Genomic DNA, 20,961 nt, shown 5'->3' on the forward strand with positions numbered 1-20,961 from the left:
AGAGCCGCTCGGCCGACCTTCATCTTGTCCAAACACTGTCTGCCCTTGGGCCAGCAGGATAGACGCTCGACCGACATTCCACTATCCTTTGTTATGCTGATATGCCAAATAGGATTAGTGTTTGGCTGCCGGATCTGCTCCCTGGCCAAGCCGGGAAGCTGCTTAGCCATAATATTGATGTGTCTGAATGTAGTATGCTCGGTCATCATTCCCGCTCCGTTGATTTCGAGGATTGATGTAAGGCCAAACGGGGTTGCCGCTCGGCGCGCCTTTGCGGATACTTGGTACTTGCTTTTCTAAGCGTCAGATGTTTGGTGTGTTCCCGGGTTGTACTGATGTTGGATCGGGTCTTCTTTATCTTAGTCGGGCGAGTGGGCTGCCCGAACAACCGAGGATATAGGGCTGTTGGTCAACCTTGACTTTGACCTATACCGTGGCTATGATCCTTCGTGGGGTGGGCCTCTCATCATCACATCATATACGTTTATGTAATTAAATTTTCAATTTTCATTTGAAAATAATTTAGTTTGATTAAGAATTTTAGAATTAATTGAAATTAATTATACTTTTAAAATTAATTATGATTTGAAACTAATTAACTTTTTGAAATTAATTATGATTTGAAATAATTATAATTTAATTATGATTTGAAAATAATTATAATTTAATTATGATTGGAAAGTAATTAATATTTTGAAATTTAAAAATAATTAAGATTTTGTAAATTAATTATACTTGTGTAATTGATTAAGATATTGAAATTAATCATAATTTAATTATGATTTTGAAATTAATTAAGCTTTTGAAATTAATTAAGCTTTTGAAATTAATTATGTTAACTTAATTGAATTAATTAATTTCGGGTTGGGTAACTACTTTATATTTTAAATCTAGGACTATCTCACCCTTTTCTAGATTTTTAATCAGGGAACCTTAATAGTTTTGTGAGATGGTTAATTTAATATTCAATTTAAATTATAATTTAAGGATTTATTTACATTTGAGTTAGACTAAAATTTTACAGTTAGTCAATTAAATATTTATTTCAATGAATGTCTTCCAGACTGTGGCGAGACACTAGACCTTCTTGGGTATGAGATCATCCACCACTTCTAGACAAAGCCTTTCAAAGAAATTGAATATTTAATTTTATTTATGAAATTCCTAGGTCTAACTAGTCAAGTGTGAATCAAACATAAGTCCTTATCTATCTTAATCTAGATTAAGCAATTAGTAATCATGAATGACATTTATCAATTAATTACTTATATGCATATTCATGGTAATTATGCATGGATCAAACAAATCAAGCATTTATTAGTTAAGTTAACAAGTTACAATTTTAAGTTAACTTTTATGTTGAATTTTAAGTTTACTGATTAAAATTTAGTGTTTATTGATTGGTTTCATAATTAAAAGGCACTTGATTATAGCTTGGTTTGTAGAGTTTAAGTTTCACCTTAGACTTGTAATCCAAGTCTAGATTTTGTAATTTGGTTAAATTATTAACAATCTTTTCTAATTTATCAATTTTATCTTTTAAAATATTATTTTATATTTCTAATTTTCTAAGAGTTAATTTCTTATTTTTATTAAATATTTTTGAGTTATTCTTATTTAGATTTGAATTAACTTTATTCATTACATTATTAGCATGCATATCTAATTTTTGAGAGAAATCTAAACTAGTGTAATCAGGATTAGTTAGGGTACCGACATATGTTGCAAAAATTAAATTTTCATATAATGTAAATTTACTAACCTTGATTTCTCCCCTTGGATTCTTGGGTCTTTTTTCTGGGCATTGTCTTTTGCAATGACCCATTCGTTTGCATTTGGAGCATTCAATGCGCTTCTTCTATTTCCAGATCGATTTCTCTTTCTCCTCCAGTTGCGCCGACCGAATCTTAAGAGTAGGGCACTTGTTTCTATAGTGTCCTCTCTCCCTACACCTAAAACAAGTTATATGAAAATTTGAGTTTACAATTTTACCATTTAGATCTACAATAGGATTCTCCCCCTTGACTGTTGTCATCTCAAATTCGGACTCAGATTCAGCTATCTCTTCGTTGACCATCAGTGCTATGAAATCGGTCTGATCTGATTCTTTTAAGTCTGATTCAGAGGTTGACTCCGGAGATTCATGCTCAAATTCGAACTCAGGTTCGACTTGGTCTTCTGGCTCTAAAGGAATCTCATGAAGCTTGATCAATTTCTCCAAAAGCTCCTTAGCATTGTCAAACTTTTCAACTCGATCAAACTCTGAATTTGTTAGTCCGCATAGGAGAGTACATGTTGCTTTTACATTTACCTCGATTTTTCTTCTTGTTTGTGCATTCACTTGTCACAGGCGATGGATACACCTTCTTCGGTGGTGAGTATAAATCCGATCTGGACTATGATCCATATCTCCGCTTGGGTCTTCAGTTGGTGCTCCATCTGGTCTTTCCAATATCTGAAATTCTCACTAGACAAGAGTGGTAGGCATGCGGTGCTGTTGCATTCTTGGTGGGTCATTGTAGAAGAATATCTCGCACACAAAAAGTAAAAAGAAACAAATGCCCCAAGACTTGGTCTTGGATTAGTAGTGCGGGAGAAAAATAAAAATAGCAATTTTCTATTTTTTAAAAAAATAAAATATTAATAAAAATATTTAAAAAATATTATTACAAATTTTTGAAAATGTGATATTTCTCTAATACCGACCAATGGTGAAAAGATGAAAATGAATTTTTCAAAAATAATTTTGGAGGGAAAAAACGAAAGGTGTAAGGTTTTATTTTTAAAAACAGACGAAAAAAGTGACAAATAGGAATGCTCGAACGGTAGTTGTACTGATTCAGAGTGACCCCGCTCTGATACCAATTGTAGGATCGAAAAGAATTTAGATATTTCCATAATGGTATGATATTGCCCACTTTGAGCCTAAGTCCTCATGGTTTTACTCTTGGACTCTAACCAAAAGGCACATGCCAATGGAGATATTATTTTTCTTATAAACCCACGATCTTTCCCATGTGTTTGCAATATGAGACTATGTTTGCAACCTTACAATTCCAACAATCCTCCCCTCAAACAAAGGACCATAGGGTCCCCCTCAAGCATCGAGTCACTCTTGACCTTCTTAAGACCTCCCCTCGAGCATCGGGTCATCTTGACCTGCTCAGGGCCTCCCCTACTTTGTTCAAGGTTTCACCCACATGGTTCGATCTTAGATCATGGCTATGACTCATGCTTCTTCCGACGGTTAGTCCGGTGAAGATCAACCTCCACGACCAAGTCCTAGACTCTCACGCTGTTTGATCGAGTTATAAGTGATCTTGCTCTCATGACCAAGTCCAGTCTCTCGAGCCGTTCGACCGAGTTATAAGTGAGGTTGCTCTCATGACCAAGTCTTAGACTCTTGCGTCGATTGGTCAAGTTATAGGTAATCTTATTTTCACTCCTAAGTCACAAACGTCATTGCACCTGCATCAAGTTGGAAAAATGAACAAGTAAAGTGAGGCTATGCTAGAGAAAAGGAAAGGCATGACAAAATGCTAAGGCATAAAAGCGACAGTTTATGCATAAGAGCATAAAAGCAAGGAGAAATATATACATTGGAGAAATATAAGTTTTCAAATCTTACACACACCCCAAAAAAATTTTGGGAGAAGTTTTTAACATATCAAGCAAAATCAGGAAAGGCGTCTGTTGGGATGTTGCCAAAAATCTTCTAGCGGCGTATAAAGTTCCTAGGAACATCCATTGTCAGATAACCTCCCTCTCTTAGTTTCTTGGTGACCCCATCTGTTCTATAGCTGAACATTTAGATGTTCTATTGGCGAGCATATAATTGAAGTCCTAGGAGCGCAGATACTCCACTTTGAACACCTCCAGTCTATCAGCCTCCCTTACCTTGTAGCTTTTGAATTCAGCCTTTGAAGCCTCTAGCTCATCCTTTAGAGCCTCCAGCTCGGTGTCTTTTGGATTGAGAGTTTGTTTCTCCTCGAGATGAAGGCCCTTAACAGTTTGTTCGACCATTCGACGACTGGCTTGCTCGGAGAAAGGGAAACCTTGGATTCTTCAAGCTTCTTGGAGAGGGCTCGAGCTTCCTTATTCTTTAGATTGAGATCTTCTATAGCCTTGACCTTCTGAGCATTCTCCAAGTGGAGGTAGGCATTAGAAGTGTTCAGCTATTTCTTGAGCCTCTCAATCTCGATCTCCTGATCATGACCCTTATCATTCTCTACTATAACAACTTGCTTGACTATTAAAAGTTACTCCAGCTAGTTCTCTAGCTTGCCTTTTAGTTAGCTATTTCTGCTTGTAGCTGATCGACCGGGTCTTGAGAAGTTCTTGCTCCCTTGGTCGAGTCCTTCAAAGTTTTGTTTTCATGACTTAGCTTCGCCATTCTTTGGCACATTGCTAAGCCATTCACACAAAATTGGAGAAATGAAGGGAAAGCATATGAAGACACATAAGGGAAAGGAGTGTATAAGAGTGAAAAACATTTACCGCAGTGACATCCTAGGAAAATTGATCGGCCAAGTCCTCAGAGGTGTTCGCTTCTGCACAAGCTTGGGAGTTCGCCCATGTTTGCGCCACTGGCCGTGTATTTTTATTAGGTGTTTGAGGGTGAGCACTCTAAAGGTAGCTTAAGTGTTGCCGAAACCTTCTTGTGAAGGTAGCTTAAGTGTTGCTGAAACCTTCTTACGCTTAGACTATCTTCTTGGCCCCGGAGCATCGGATTTCATCTTGGACTTTGATTTGGGAGTTAAGGTTATCTTAGAGTGACGTTGTGGAGGGGGGGTTTGATCATAGGAGGAGGTAGAAAAGAAATAGGCAAAATAGGAAGCGCCTTGGCAGACAAAGCGGAAATGGAAGGTGTCCGCTTGGATGATGCCAAAGTTGGACACTCAGCCATGATTTCAGGAAGGGAGGATGGCGAGCTCTTTCCTCACTCAGACGGTGGACACACAATATGTGTTTCAGTGGTCACTTGTTGAATGGGGGTGGCCGATCAGACTAATGTATCCAACCGATGCCTCTTGCGTCGTTGCAGAAGATCAGAGGTTCCTCGAAAGTCGTAGACTTGGAAGGAACTACTACCAGCAACAACGAAGGTGGGGGGGGGGGGCTCTTCAGTGTTCGCTGCCGCGTCACTCCCCGTGACTCGATTGGCTTCTCCTTAGCCGGTCTGATCCTCCAATGGGCTTATCAGCAACAGCTCATGGCTCTCTAGCTCAGTTTCTCCATGAGCATCCATATCCTCATCAGCCAGTTTTATGGTACTACTCAGTAAAGCTTTCTACATAGTTTTGGTTGCAAAATAGAAAAGGAATCCAGTTAGACTCAACAGCGAAAGGGGATTGAATGTCTTACTAAAGCTATCAGGAAGTTAGATTCGGATGGGACTTAGTCTAAACATGTACAATATGCCCTTAGTCAACAACTTATAGATGCGGTATTTCAGACCAGACAACTGGGCAGACATCGTGAGGTAGATTGACTCCCATTGATACATACCAAGTTCGGGAGGGTTGGACAATTCCATTTGCCAACCTGTCGGAAAAGTCACTGGGGGAATGGGTTAGAGATAGAAATAGTGAGACTTCCATCCTTTATTGGATGAGGGAATCTTATCAAAAAATACCACTCAGGCCTGGAAGATGAAGACGCCTAACTCGGACTTCTTTGGATAATAAAAGTAGTGGAAGACATGGGGGTGCAGTGGAACTCGGTATAGATAGAATAGTACGATAACCCTGCACAGTAACCTAATTGAATTATGTGCTAATTGTTGCAAGAGAATATGAAAGCAAGAGAAAATTTCTAAGAAAAAATGATGCAAGGGAAAATGAAGGCTAGTAAAAAACTGGTCCTTGAAGAAAGTAAGATAGCTGGCCAGAGGAAGATTGAGACGGTCGTGGCCAAATGGGATGACGATGTGATGATTGGGAGAAATGTGGTAAGTGAGACGCATTTGGTCCACCTCCCCACCATTAAAATCAGAGGCGGTGGAGATATACCAAAGCCCATTGATAGCAATAGAAGGAGCGGAAGCAATGGGAACGGAAGAATACTGAATGAAGAATGGAAGAAAATGAACTTATAATGAAAATAAAGAGCTTGGAGAATTGTCGACAACAACATGAAGGAGAAGGCAACGAAGAAGACGCTTAAGAAAATAATAAAGTCGTATCAAAGTGTGAACCTTAAAAACCCTAGTAACAGTCAGTCATAACCGTTCGATTAAGGGGATGGAGGAGAGAGGTGTTGATACAATTTCTTCTAAGTCAAAGTTGACTAGGTTGACTAAGCTTGAGTTTCAAGATTGAGTCTTGATGTTTGAGTTTTGATGCTTGACAATGTATGGAGATTGCAGGTGTAATTATCCATATGGGATATTGACGGTCAAAGGTTGATCAAAAGAATCAAGTAGGCTAAGGTTTACTGGCTACTTGACTGGGAAGTCCTAATTGGAGGTTAGGCAAGGATAAGACTAACGGGAAGATTAGAAGAAGAAGAAAATCCAAGTGGATTAGTGTTGACTAGACACTTGGTGTGAAAAGTCCTGGTGAGTGAATCCAGGTAGTTTGGAAAGTCTTGGTGAGTGTAGCCAAACAGTTGAAAAGTCCTGGTGAGCGAAGTTAGGCAGTTGGGAAAAGTCCTGGTGAGTAAAGCCAGACAGTTGGGAAGTCATAGTGAATGAAGTTAGGCAGATAGAAATTTTGGTAAGTGAAACAAGGTAAAAAATCCTAGTGAGTAAAGCTTGCCAGTGAGGAACAAAGACCTCAGTTATTATGGAAGTGTGTGCTCTTAATCATAATATAATAACAAGCACATATATTTGATATTTATTTCTTTAATTTATCAATGGGTGAGATTTAGTTCGATAAATCAATAAGCCCGATAAGTTGGGAAATGATATCACTTATAGTGCGTGTTGTTGATTATAGAAGGAAACTGTGTTCTAGTAATCTAGGTTGATAATGTCCCCAAGAAGAGCTCATAAGGATTGTCATGTTAAACCCTGCAGGTGGACTCAGTTCGACATGACGATAAGGTTGAGTGGTACTATTCTTGGACTAAGATACTAATTAAATGAGTTGTCAGTAACTCACTTAATTAGTGGACATTTGACATCTTAAACACAGGGAGACTAACACACTCATAATAAGAAGGAACCCAAAAATGTAATTTGGGATTGATGCGGTAGTTTAATAATAGTTCTCTAGTGGAATGAATTATTATTGATAAAATTAAGTTGTGTGTTCGGGGCGAACACGGGATACTTAATTTTATCGGGAGACCAAAATCAATTCCTCCTCTCGGTCCCTATCATAGTCTCTTATTTATAGAGTACTATACCCACCTATACCCACCTTCGTACCCATGATGTAGGGGCCGGCCAAGCTAGCTTGTGGATCAAGCTAGGGCCGGCCAAGCCTTGGTTCATGGGTGGCCGGCCCTGTTGGTTGCTACTCGGAAAACCTATAGGTTCCACTGTACAAAAATTTTGTACAAAGATCTGAACCTTTTCCTAGCTACCATGTGTTCTTTTAAATTAAATTCTGGATCGCCTGCGGAACTTAACACGTTTGATCCAAAACTTAATCTATTTGTTCTTTTAGGTTTTGACTTGGATCTCCTGCGGAACTTAACACGTTCGACCCAAGTCTCCTTAAGTTATTAATTTCATTAAATATTAATTTCCATAAAAGGTTCCCAGTACTGACGTGGCGAGGCACATGGCCTTCTTGGATATGGGAGCAACCACCACCGACTAGACAAAACCTTTCATAGAAAGCTAATATTTAATTTCCTAAAATAACTTTAGGTTAACCAAAGAGAACAATTAAATCACAAGGAAAAGAAAAAACAAAAGAACACAACTTCGAAAAAACATATTCGAAATTCTAGAACGTAAGCCTCTTGTATTTGGTATTATTTCCATAAATAACTAGCATGATGCGGAAATGGAAATTACTAGTTATACCTTGTAGAAAAACCTCTTGATCTTCTACCGTATTCCTCTTCTAACCTCGGACGTTGTGTGGGCAACGATCAACCGAGATGAGAAACCACCAACCACCTTCTTCTCCTCCAAGCAAGGTTCGGCCACAAAAGAAAAGCTTCACCAAGGAGAAAAACCAAAATACTAACCAAGCTCCAAGAGATACTAGCTTTCTCTCCTTCTTCTTCTTCTTCTCCAAGTAGTATCCGGCCACCACAAGAGCTCCAAGGAAGGGAGAGAGGTTCGGCCACCACAAGAGGAAGAGAGGGAGAGGATGGCCGGCCACACCAAGGAACAAGAGAGGGAGAGGAATAATAGATGTTGTGTCTTGTGAAGGCACCCTCACCCCTTCTTTTATATTCCTTGGCCTAGGCAAATTAGGAAATTTAATTACAATAAATTTTCCTTAATTTCCTTGACATGATTTAATTGAGAGAAATAAAATAAAATTTCCCCAATTAATTTCCAGTGGTCGGCCACATCATTGGAAAACAAAAGAGGACAAGTTTTAATCAACAATTAAAACTTCCTAATTTGTTTCCGGAAATTTTAAAAATAAAATTTCTCTTTAAAATCTCTTCATGGTTGATAAAAGGAAATTTCTATAATTTTAATTTTATCAACATGTGAATAATTTTTAAAGAAAAAATAAAACATCTCTCCAATCTACAAATAAGGAAAGAGATCTAATTTTTTTCTTTAATCTTTTGTAGATCTTTTACCAGAGAGATATTTTAATTTTAATTCTCTTTAAAATATATCTTCCACATAATATTAAAATTAAATTTCTTTTTTAATTTATTTTGGCCGGCCCTACTAGCTTGGGTTCAAGCTAGGGCCGGCCACCCAATCTCATACCTAGGCCGGCCCTAGCTTGATCCCAAGCTAGCTTGGCCGGCCCCTATTGGGTGGGTATAGAAGGTGGGTATAGGTGGGTATAGAACTCTATAAATAAGAGGCTACGATAGGGACCGAGAGGAGGAATTGGTTTTGGTCTCCCGATAAAATTAAGCATCCCGTGTTCGCCCCGAACACACAACTTAATTTTATCAATGATAATTCATTCCACTAGAGAACTATCATTGAACTATCGCACCAATCCCAAATTACATTTTTGGGCTCCTTTTTATTATGAGTGTGTTAGTCTCCCTGTGTTTAAGATATCGAATGTCCACTAATTAAGTAAGTTACTGACAACTCATTTAATTAATGTCTAAGTCCAAGAGTAGTACCACTCAACCTTATCGTCATGTCGGACTAAGTCCACCTGCAGGGTTTAACATGACAATCCTTATGAGCTCCTCTTGGGGACATTATCAACCTAGTATCTCTAGGACACAGTTTCCTTCTATAATCAACAACACACACTATAAGTGATATCATTTCCCAATTTATCGGGCTTATTGATTCATCGAACTAAATCTCACCCATTGATAAATTAAAGAAATAAATATCAAATATATGTGCTTGTTATTATATTAGGATTAAGAGCACACACTTCCATAATAACCGAGGTCTTTGTTCCTTTATAAAGTCAGTATAAAAGAAACGACCTCAAATGGTCCTACTCAATACACTCTGAGTGTACTAGTGTAATTATATAGTCAAGATAAACTAATACCTAATTACACTACGACCTTCTAATGGTTTGTTCCTTTCCATTCTGGTCGTGAGCTACTGTTTATAATTTATAAGGTACTGATAACATCATCTTCTGTATGTGACACCACATACTATGTTATCTACAATATAAATTAAATGAACAACTACAAACAAATGTAGATAATTAGACCAAATGTGATTCTTTATTCATAATGAATGTTTACAAAGCTTAGGCTTTCAGTATACACTCCAACAGGCCCTAGCTTGAACCCAAGCTTAGGTGGCCGGCCCCCATTAAATTAAAAAGAATTTTAATTTTAAAATTTTCTTATGTGAAAGATATAATTTATTGGAGAGATTAAAAATTAAAATATCTCTTTTAAAAGGATCTACAAAAGATTAAAGAAAGAGATTAGATCTCTTTCCTTATTTGTAGATTGGAAAGATATTTTATTTTTCTTCTTTGTAAATTATTCACATGTTGAAAAATTAAAATTATAGAAATTTATTTTTATCAACCATGAAGGGATTTTAAAGGAAAATTTTATTTTTAAAATTTTCAAAGACAAATAAGGAATTTTAATTGTTGATTGAAATTGCCTTGTTTGCTCTTAATGATGTGGCCGGCCATGACATGAAGGTTTAGAAAATTTTGTTTAATTTTTCTTAATTAATTCATGTCAAGGAAAGTTAAGGAAATTTTATTATAATTAAATTTCCTTATTTGCCAAAGCTAAGGATTATAAAAGAGGGGGTTTTGGGAGCCTTGAAGGTGAACAACCTCTATTAGTTTCTCCCTCTTTTCTTCCTTGGTGTGGACGGCCACTTCCCTTTCTCTTCTCTCCATCTTTTGTGGCCGAAACCTTCTTCCCTCTTGGAGATCAAGTGGTGGCCGGTTTCTAGCTTGGAGAAGAAGGAGAGAAATCTTTCATCCCTTGGAGCATTGGTGGTGGTTTCTTTTCTTCCTTGGAGGTGCACTTGATTTGGCCGAACCTTGCAAGGAGGAGAAGAAGGTGCTTTGGTGGTTTCTCATCTCGGAAGATCGTTGCCCACACAACGTCCGAGGTTAGAAGAGGAATACGGTAGAAGACCTAGAGGTTTTTGCTTGCAAAAGAAAAGGTATACTAGTATTTTATTTCCGCATCATACTAGTTTTATCTTCATGTTAAAAATACCAAATACAAGAGGCATGTAATTCTAGTATTTCGAATTTGTTTTTGATGTTGTGTTCTTTATTTTTCTTTTCCTTGTGATTTGATTGTTCTTTTCGGTTGACCTAAAGTTATTTAAGGAAATTAAATATTAGCTTTTCTTAAAAGGCTTTGTCTAGGCGGTGGTGGTTGTTCCCATATCCAAGAAGGTCATGTGCCTCGCTATGCAGTCCTGAATTCCAATTTTAGAAATTAATATTTAATGGAATTAATAACTTAGGTGATTTGGATCGAACGTGTTAAGTTCCACAGGAGATCCAAGTCTAAACCTAAAAGAACAAATAGATTAAACTTTGGATCAAACGTGTTAAGTTCCGCAGGTGATCCAAGTTTAATTTAAAAGAACACATGGTAGCTAGGAAAAGGTTCAAACCTTTGTACAAAATTTTTGTACAGTGGAACCATTAGGTTTTCTGAGTAGCAACCAACAATTGGTATCAGAGCTAGGGTTTTGCCTCTGTGTATTTGGTATTAGTTTAATTATGCACATGTCATAAATAATTTAGGAAGGTTAATAGTAGGATGTGCTAACTTTGTGGATGCAGGATCCAACTATTATGGCTTATAGTTTTTATGTGTGTGATTGGACCCTTGGACATGTCAAGGGCATTTATGTGTGTGCATGATTGTATTATAAAATACAGCAGGAGCTGTATTTAGTTTTATTAGGATTTTATTTTTGATCTAGTTACATGTACATTTCTTTTATGGAATATAGGATCGATGGATGTAAATTTTTATTTTATGTTCGATCTAGTTTACATGTACATTCCTTCGAGGAATATAGGATCGAAAAATGTAAAATTCTATTTATGTCGCGGATCGAATCTTGCAAGGCGTGGAACTTTTTTGAGGACCAGAGGAGCAGCGGAACAAGGAGCAAGATGGATGCGACAACTAGACCCGGTGGCAGTGGCCAAAGATGGCAGCAGCTAGGGTTGGTGACACACGGAGGACAACAATAGATAAAAGCCATAATAGTTGAAAATTAATTTTTCTGTTTATTGCTTTTTATGCTATCACTGCGTGTGATTGTTAGTATGCATGTTAAGTAGACTAGCATAGTCAAAATTCCTCACTTTAAATAACTAAGTGGGAGAGGGATTTATTTTAAAATAAATTTCACGGTCTCCATTACTGGTTTGTAAGTGATGCAAACAAACTTGCGCGTTGGCTCTGAGTGTCTTCCTCCATATCGGATGAGCTTGTTTGCGGATCACTAGAACAAACTTCCATTTTGGATGACTATAGGAAGTTAATTAAGAGTGTGTGATCTTCCCCATCGGAAGGGGCACAATCTTATTAATGGACTTAGTGTCAAGTAATGGTATACACTTAGGCATGTCTAATAGTATCTTCCCCATCGGAGTCACTGCTATTATTCGTGTGACCAAAGGAAACCAACTATTAATTTTATCTGTCAAAAAGTTAGGTTGACAAGATAATAAAATTAATGGGTTAAACCCTCCTTTTACAAATGTTGAATTTGTATACGTCCATACTATCGTGGCATACAAAATTCACGGTGTTTTGAGGTGTTGGTTAATTTAAAATAGTATTGTTTGAGGAATCAATATTATTCTAAATTTAGAGTTCTGACCAAAAGTTCTTTGTGATTCTTAGGATGACTTTCAACCCACTGGCTATCATACTAAAAGAGAACAGACTTACTGGTCCTAATTACATAGATTGGAAAAGGAACCTGGACATTGTTCTTACTGCTGAAAGCTATAAGTTTGTACTGACTGAACCTTGCCCTGATACACCCAATGGTGCATCTACCCAAGAGGAGATTGAGTATCATAGGAAATGGGTAAAAGCAGATGAGATGGCGTGGTGTTACATTTTGGCTTCAATGTCAAATGTATTGCAACATCAACATCAAGATTTACCAACAACCTATGATATTATGAACAATCTCAAGGAACTCTTTGGTCGCCAGGATCGGGCCTCTAGGCAAGAAGCCATGAGAAAGATAATGACGGCCACCATGCAAGAGGGTACTCCCGTGAGGGATCATATCCTAAAGATGATGGCTTATCTAAATGAAATACAAATCCTTGGAGGAGAAATTGATGGGGAAACCCAGATCGATATGATCCTCCAAACACTACCTAGAAGTTTTGAGTAATTCTACCTGAATTACAATATGAATAAAAGGGTATATTCATTGGCGGAACTATTGACAGAACTTCAGGCAGCAGAAGGTTTGTTCCGTCATAATTCTCATATTCACTATGCTGAAAATGGTTCTACTTCTAAACCGAAAGGAAAGAAGAAGAAGAAACAAGTTAGCTCAGCAAAGAAAGTGAATAAATTTCAGAGTACAGGACCTAAAGCTGGAATGAAGAAGCTGAAGGGCAAGTGCTTCATCTGCAAGCAGTCAGGGCATTGGAAGGCGGACTGTCCTCGTAGAAATCAAAACAACAAAGGTATATCTCACGCTCTAGTTGTTGAAATATGTTTAGCGGTGTTATCTACCAGCACCTTGTGTGTAGATACGGGAGCCACTGATCATGTCTGCAATTCCTTGCAGGGTTCCAGGAAACCCGACGACTAACTGAAGGAGAGATTACAGTCTACATGGGCAATGCTACTAAGGTGGCGGCTGTTGCAGTGGGAGACGTCTACTTATCTTTTAATAGGAATATAAATTTGGTTTTAAGAAATTGTCTTTATGTACCCAATTTTAGAAAGAATTTAATTTCAGTTTCTAAACTATTTTTGGATGGATATTCAGTTTCCTTTAGTAACGATGTAGTTATTAAGAGAAATAAAGTGATTATCTGTTCTGGTGCATTAGTAGGCAATTTGTATACTTTAAATCCAATTTCTCCCACAAAGCATAATATGGAAATTAATAACACATCTTCTAACTCAAATAAGAGAAAAGAACCTTCGGAAATGAACCAAGCATATCTTTGGCATCTAAGGCTTGGTCATATTAACTTAAGTAGGATTTAAAGGCTTATAGCCGATGGACTTTTGAGTTCATTAGAGTTGGAAAATTTTCCAACTTGTGAATCTTACTTGGAAGGTAAAATGACCAAGAGACCTTTTAAGGCCAAGGGGTATAGAGCCAAAGAAGTGTTAGAATTGGTTCATTCTGATTTGTGTGGTCCTATGTCTGTCCAGGCAAGAGGTGATTTTGAATATTTTGTCTCTTTTATAGACGATTATTCAAGATACTGATACAATTACCTAATGCGCCGCAAGTCCGAGTGCTTTGATAAGTTCAAAGAGTACAAGGCTGATGTGGAGAAACGACTAGGTAAAAGTATCAAGACACTACGGTCTGATCGTGGTGGCGAATACCTCTTAGGAGAGTTTAGGAATTACTTATCAGTGGTTGGGATTCAATCCCAACTGTCCGCACCTGGTACACCCCAACAGAATGGTGTGGCATAATGAAGGAATATGACTCTTATGGAGATGGTTAGATCGATGATGAGTTATTCAGAATTACCAAATTCGTTTTGGGGATACGCTCTGGAAACGACAGTGTACATTCTGAACTTAGTACCATCTAAATCAGTTTCTTCTACTCCCACAGAATTGTGGAATGGGCGAAAGCCCAGTCTAAGACATATTCGGATTTGGGGTAGTCCAGCACATGTGCTGAAACCATATGCTGATAAGTTAGAATCTCGTACAGAAGTTCGCGTGTTTGTGGGGTATCCCAGAGGAACGAAAGGTGGTTTATTTTATAGTCCTAAAGACCAGAAGGTCATTGTTAGCACCAATGCCCAGTTTTTAGAAGAAGACTATATAATGGATCACAAGGCCAGTAGCAAAGTTGTTTTAGAAGAACTTAGAGAGGACACGTCTACCTTAGTACCAACAGTACAAGATGAAGTACCACAAGAGACTGTAACATGTGTCACACATAATACACAACCACAGACAGTGCCTCGTCGTAGTGGGAGGGTTGTAAGGCAGCCTGATAGATTCATGTTTTTGGGAGAGTCTTCGGACTTGATCCCGGGTAAACATGAACCTGATCCCCGAACATATGACGAAGCACTCCAAGATATAGATGCATCATCTTGGCAAAAGACAATGAATTCTGAAATAGAGTCTATGTACTCTAATAAGATCTGGGAGCTTGTAGAACCACCCGATGGTGTAAAAGCCGTTGGATGCAAGTGGATCTACAAAAGGAAAAAAGGGACAGACGGGAAGGTAGAAACCTTTAAAGCTAGGTTTGTTGTGAAAGGGTACACTCAGAATGAGGGAATCGATTATGAGGAGACCTTTTTACCGGTAGCCATGCTTAAGTCTATCTGGATACTCTTATCCATTGCTGCTCATATGGATTATGAGATTTGGCAAATGGATGTCAAGACAGCTTTCCTTAATGGAAGTCTTGAAGAGAACATCCATATGAAACAACCAGAAGGGTTCATTGAAAAAGGCAAAGAGCATCTAGTGTGCAAGCTCAATCGGTCCATTTATGGACTAAAGCAAGTTTCAAGGTCTTGGAACATTCGGTTTAATGAAGTAATCCAGTCATATGAATTTATTCAGTGTCCGGATGAGTCTTGTGTATACAAGAAGTGTAACGGAAACATGGTGATATTTCTTGTACTATACGTAGATGATATTTTGTTAATTAGCAACAATGTCAAGGTATTATCGGACGTAAGGGTATGATTGTTCAAACAATTTGATATGAAGGACTTAGGAGATTGTACACACATTCTTGGGATCAAAGTTATAAGGGATCGCAAGAAAAGAATGTTGTGTCTGTCCCAAGCTTCATATATAGATACAATCCTTGCTCATTTTAGCATGCTGGATTCCAAGAAAGGTTTCTTACCTTTTAGGCATGGAGTAGCTCTATCTAAAGAGATGTCTCCGAAGACATCAAAGGAGATAGAGGACATGAAAGCAATTCCTTATGCTTCGGCTGTAGGAAGCCTAATGTATGCAATGCTATGTATGAGACCTGATATTTGTTTTGCCGTGGGCATGGTTAGCAGATATCAGAGTAACCCTGGACAAGGACATTGGACTGCGGTAAAGCATATATTAAAGTACCTGAGAAGGACTAGAGATTATATGCTAGTTTACCACGATTTGCTCCCTGTGGGTTACACGGATTCAGATTTCCAATCAGATAGGGACAACAGTAAGTCTACATCAGGCTATGTGTTTACTTTAGGAGGTGGAGCCATTGCATGGAGGAGTGTTAAGCAGAAATGCGTTTCAGACTCAACCATGGAAGCTGAGTATGTAGCAGCCTCTGAGGCGGCTAAAGAAGCAGTATGGCTCAGGAACTTTCTAATGGACTTAGATGTGATTCCTGGTTTGCCCAAAATCATCACAATTTATTGTGATAATAGCGGTGCAGTTGCAAACTCGAAGGAACCACGAGCCCATAAGGCAAGTAAACATATAGAGCGCAAGTACCACCTGATACGAGATATCGTGAAGCGAGGAGAAGTTGTCATCGCCAAGATTGCATCAGCAGATAACCTGGCAGATCCTTTCACTAAGGCCCTTTCGGCAAAAGCTTTCGATCGGCATGTGGAGGGAATGGGAATCAGATGTATGGCAGAAGATATGACAGCTTAGTCATTAGTTTAAGTGGGAGATTGTTAGAGTGTATACTGAAAGCCTAAGCTTTTGTAAACATTTATTTTGAATAAAGAATCACATTTGGTCAAATTGTCTACATTTGTTTGTAGTTGTTCAATTAATTTATATTGTAGATAACATAGTATGTGGTGTCACATACAGAAGATGATGTTATCAGTACCTTATAAATTATAAACAGTAGCTCACGACCAAAATGGAAAGGAACAAACCATTGGAAGGTCGTAGTGTAATTAGGAATTAGTTTATCTTAACTATATAATTACACTAGTACACTTAGAGTGTATTGAGTAGGACCATTAGAGGTCGTTTCTTTTATACTAACTTTATAAAGGAACAAAGACCTCAGTTATTATGGAAGTGTGTGCTCTTAATCCTAATATAATAACAAGCACATATATTTGATATTTATTTCTTTAATTTATCAATGGGCGAGATTTAGTTCGATAAATCAATAAGCCCGATAAGTTGGGAAATGATATCACTTATAGTGTGTGTTGTTGATTATAGAAGGAAACTGTGTCCTAGTAATCTAGGTTGATAATGTCCCCAAGAAGAGCTCATAAGGATTGTCATGTTAAACCCTGCAGGTGGCCTCAGTCCGACATGATGATAAGGTTGAGTGGTACTATTCTTGGACTAAGATACTAATTAAATGAGTTGTCAGTAACTCACTTAATTAGTGGACATTTGACATCTTAAACACAGGGAGACTAACACACTCATAATAAGAAGGAGCCCAAAAATATAATTTGAGATTGGTGCGGTAGTTCAATAATAGTTCTCTAGTGGAATGAATTATTATTGATAAAATTAAGTTGTGTGTTCGGGGCGAACACGGGATACTTAATTTTATCGGGAGACCAAAACCAATTCCTCCTCTCGGTCCCTATTGTAGCCTCTTATTTATAGAGTACTATACCCACCTATACCCACCTTCATACCCATGATGTAGGGGCCGGCCAAGCTAGCTTGTGGATCAAGCTAGGGCTGGCCAAGCCTTGGTTCATGGGTGGCCGACCCTAGCTTGAACCCAAGCTTAGGTGGCCGGCCCCCATTAAATTAAAAAAATTTTAATTTTAAAATTTTCTTATGTGAAAGATATAATTTATTGGAGAGATTAAAAATTAAAATATCTCTTTTAAAAGGATCTACAAAAGATTAAAGAAAGAGATTAGATCTCTTTCCTTATTTGTAGATTGGAAAGATATTTTATTTTTCTTCTTTGTAAATTATTCACATGTTGAAAAATTAAAATTATAGAAATTTATTTTTATCAACCATGAAGGGATTTTAAAGGAAAATTTTATTTTTAAAATTTTCAAAGACAAATAAGGAATTTTAATTGTTGATTGAAATTGCCTTGTTTGCTCTTAATGATGTGGCCGACCATGACATGAAGGTTTAGGAAATTTTGTTTAATTTTTCTTAATTAATTCATGTTAAGGAAAGTTAAGGAAATTTTATTATAATTAAATTTCCTTATTTGCCAAAGCTAAGGATTATAAAAGAGGGGGTTTTGGGAGCCTTGAAGGTGAACAACCTCTATTAGTTTCTCCCTCTTTTCTTCCTTGGTGTGGTCGGCCACTTCCCTTTCTCTTCTCTCCATCCTTTGTGGCCGAAACCTTCTTCCCTCTTGGAGATCAAGTGGTGGCCGATTTCTAGCTTGGTGAAGAAGGAGAGAAAGCTTCATCCCTTGGAGCATTGGTGGTGGTTTCTTTTCTTCCTTGGAGGTGCACTTGATTTGGCCGAACCTTGCAAGGAGGAGAAGAAGGTGCTTTGGTGGTTTCTCATCTCGGAAGATCGTTGCCCACACAACATCCGAGGTTAGAAGAGGAATATGGTAGAAGACTTAGAGGTTTTTGCTTGCAAAAGAAAAGGTATACTAGTATTTTATTTCCGCATCATACTAGTTTTATCTTCATGTTAAAAATACCAAATACAAGAGGCATGCGATTCTAGTATTTCGAATTTGTTTTCGATGTTGTGTTCTTTGTTTTTCTTTTCCTTGTAATTTGATTGTTCTTTTCGGTTGACCTAAAGTTATTTAAGGAAATTAAATATTAGCTTTCTTTAAAAGACTTTGTCTAGGTGGTGGTGGTTGTTCCCATATCCAAGAAGGTCATGTGCCTCGCCATGCAGTCCTGGAAGCTAATTTTGGAAATTAATATTTAATGGAATTAATAACCTAGGTGATTTGGATCGAACGTGTTAAGTTCCGCAAGAGATCCAAGTCTAAACCTAAAAGAACAAATAGATTAAACTTTGGATCAAACGTGTTAAGTTCCGCAGGCGATCCAAGTTTAATTTAAAAGAACACATGGTAGCTAGGAAAAGGTTCAGACCTTTGTACAAAATTTTTATACAGTGGAACCATTAGGTTTTTCGAGTAGAAACCAACAACTCCAATCGATCAGTTGGAGTTGGTTTTCTCGCGAGGTTGAGAGGAAGGCAGAATCGATTGGCCAATCGATTTTGGGCTTCTTGCGAGAACACAGTGAGTCTCTGAATCAATCAGTTGATCGATTGAGGCCATCCCAGTTGATCAATTGGTAGATGATCTTTGTGCAGGTTGTAAGCTTTGGACGACTAGGATTGCCTGGATCTGATGTGGCAATTGATTGAGAGTAAGCCCAATAAATTGGGAGCCTTAGATAGATAAGAATAAATCCATTGATGAGGTTCAAGCGCAAAAACTCTTCATTAACTCGCACTCTTCTTCTCCACTATAGTTCGTCGGACCTCAAGCTTTGGAAGACAAGTATTGCTGCACTTTCAAATTGGTCCAGAGGCATCTACAAGCTACAAGAGATCAAGCAAGAAGGTTTTTATTTGTATTCTTGTGTATTTACTTCTTATTTCGAGTTGTATGCTTGTGTGGGTTTGTACAAGAGTTCTCCATCTCTGGATTGTTCCGAGAAGGAGTTGTTTTCATAATGGAGAGTGTGCTCGACTATGGATCCTTAGATTAGTTATCTCATTTTGAGGTGAATATCAAGTAAATCATTATTTTAGCATGGGTGGAGTTTGTTTCGATTTTTCCGCTGCACGATCATCATCAACGAAGCGAGACAAGCTATTCACTCCCCTCTACCCCCTTTTGGTCCCAACAAATAGTATTAGAGAGAGACTGCTCTTCACCGGACTCATCACCGGAAAGGGTAAAGAGCAAGAGAACCAAGAAAAGTTGAAACCTCTAATTTCAACAAAGTCAAAGACTTCATTAAGGAAACCCAATTTCAAGATGGATTTTCGAGATGGATTTATGTTCAACACAAGGGTGCCTCCACCATTAGTATCTACAAGCTTTGATTCATGGAAATCAAGGATCGAGAATTTCTTGATAATGGAGATAGAGTAATGATTTACTCTAATGGAAGGAGTCAAATTGTTGATCAATCTATTGCTGAGCAACATTTTGAGTCAAATTTGGGGCTATTAAGATGGCAAGGAGATTTGGAGTAAGTTGGTGAGAATTCATGAAGCTCCGTCCATTGCACCAAATCAAGACAAATCCAAAGAGAGGGACTCATTGGATCAAGAAGATTTAGAGATCGATCCATCCTCAAGAGAGTGCAAATATAAAGACAAAGGGATGTACTCTTTGTTTGATGTGCACGAGGATTTGAAGGTTAAGGGATGCTCAACATCTAAGAATGAAGAAATTGAAAAGGCCTCCACCTCAAGAATTAAGGGAGCGTCATTCATGGACACTGGAGCAAGAAGAAGCTTCTACTTCCGGGTCAAATGGAGAGGAATATTGCGCCACCTCCACAAGTCAAGAAAAGTTAAATGGAGGATCATGTGCCACCCCTACAAGCAAAGAAGGTATAATAATTTTAATGTAAATAATAAAAGTCACATTATTTGCTTTGAGTGTAGGTAAAGTGTACATTACAAGAGTAAGTGTTCGAAATTGATCAAGAAGAAGGGTCAATTGACACCAAAGGGCAAGGAGAAGTCCAAAAAATCTGGCCCCATAGTACACCAAGGTAAGAAACACATTGTGTACTTCTTATGTAAGTAAAAGGGGCACTACCAGAGTCAATGCCCAAGGAGAAAGAATTCAGTCAAGAGTCTGTTGGGATGTATATTATAAGCCTAGCTTTTGTATGAACATCTATTTTGAAATATTTTGAAATGAGAATCACTTTGGTCAAAAGTTTACATTTTATATTTTTATATATGTCGACGCAGTTGCCCATTTAATTTATATTATATATAACATGGTGTGTGTGTCACATAGAAGATCATGTTATTGATTCCTTATAAATTATAAATAGTAGCTCACAACCAAGATGAATAGGGACAAACCATTGAAACAGTTGTAGTGTAATTTGATATTAGTTTGTCTTGACTATAAAATTATACTAGTACACGATGTGTGTATTGAGCAGGATCATTTGAGGTTGTTCGATTTATACTGACTATATAAAAGAACAGAACCTCTGTTATTATGGATGTGCACCCTCTTAATCCCTATATAATAACAAGCACGTATACTTAGTATTTATTTCTTTAACTTATCAATGGGTGAGATTTATTCGTTAA

Source organism: Zingiber officinale, chromosome 2B, assembly GCF_018446385.1.
Source record: "Zingiber officinale cultivar Zhangliang chromosome 2B, Zo_v1.1, whole genome shotgun sequence".
Lineage (NCBI taxonomy): Eukaryota > Viridiplantae > Streptophyta > Magnoliopsida > Zingiberales > Zingiberaceae > Zingiber > Zingiber officinale.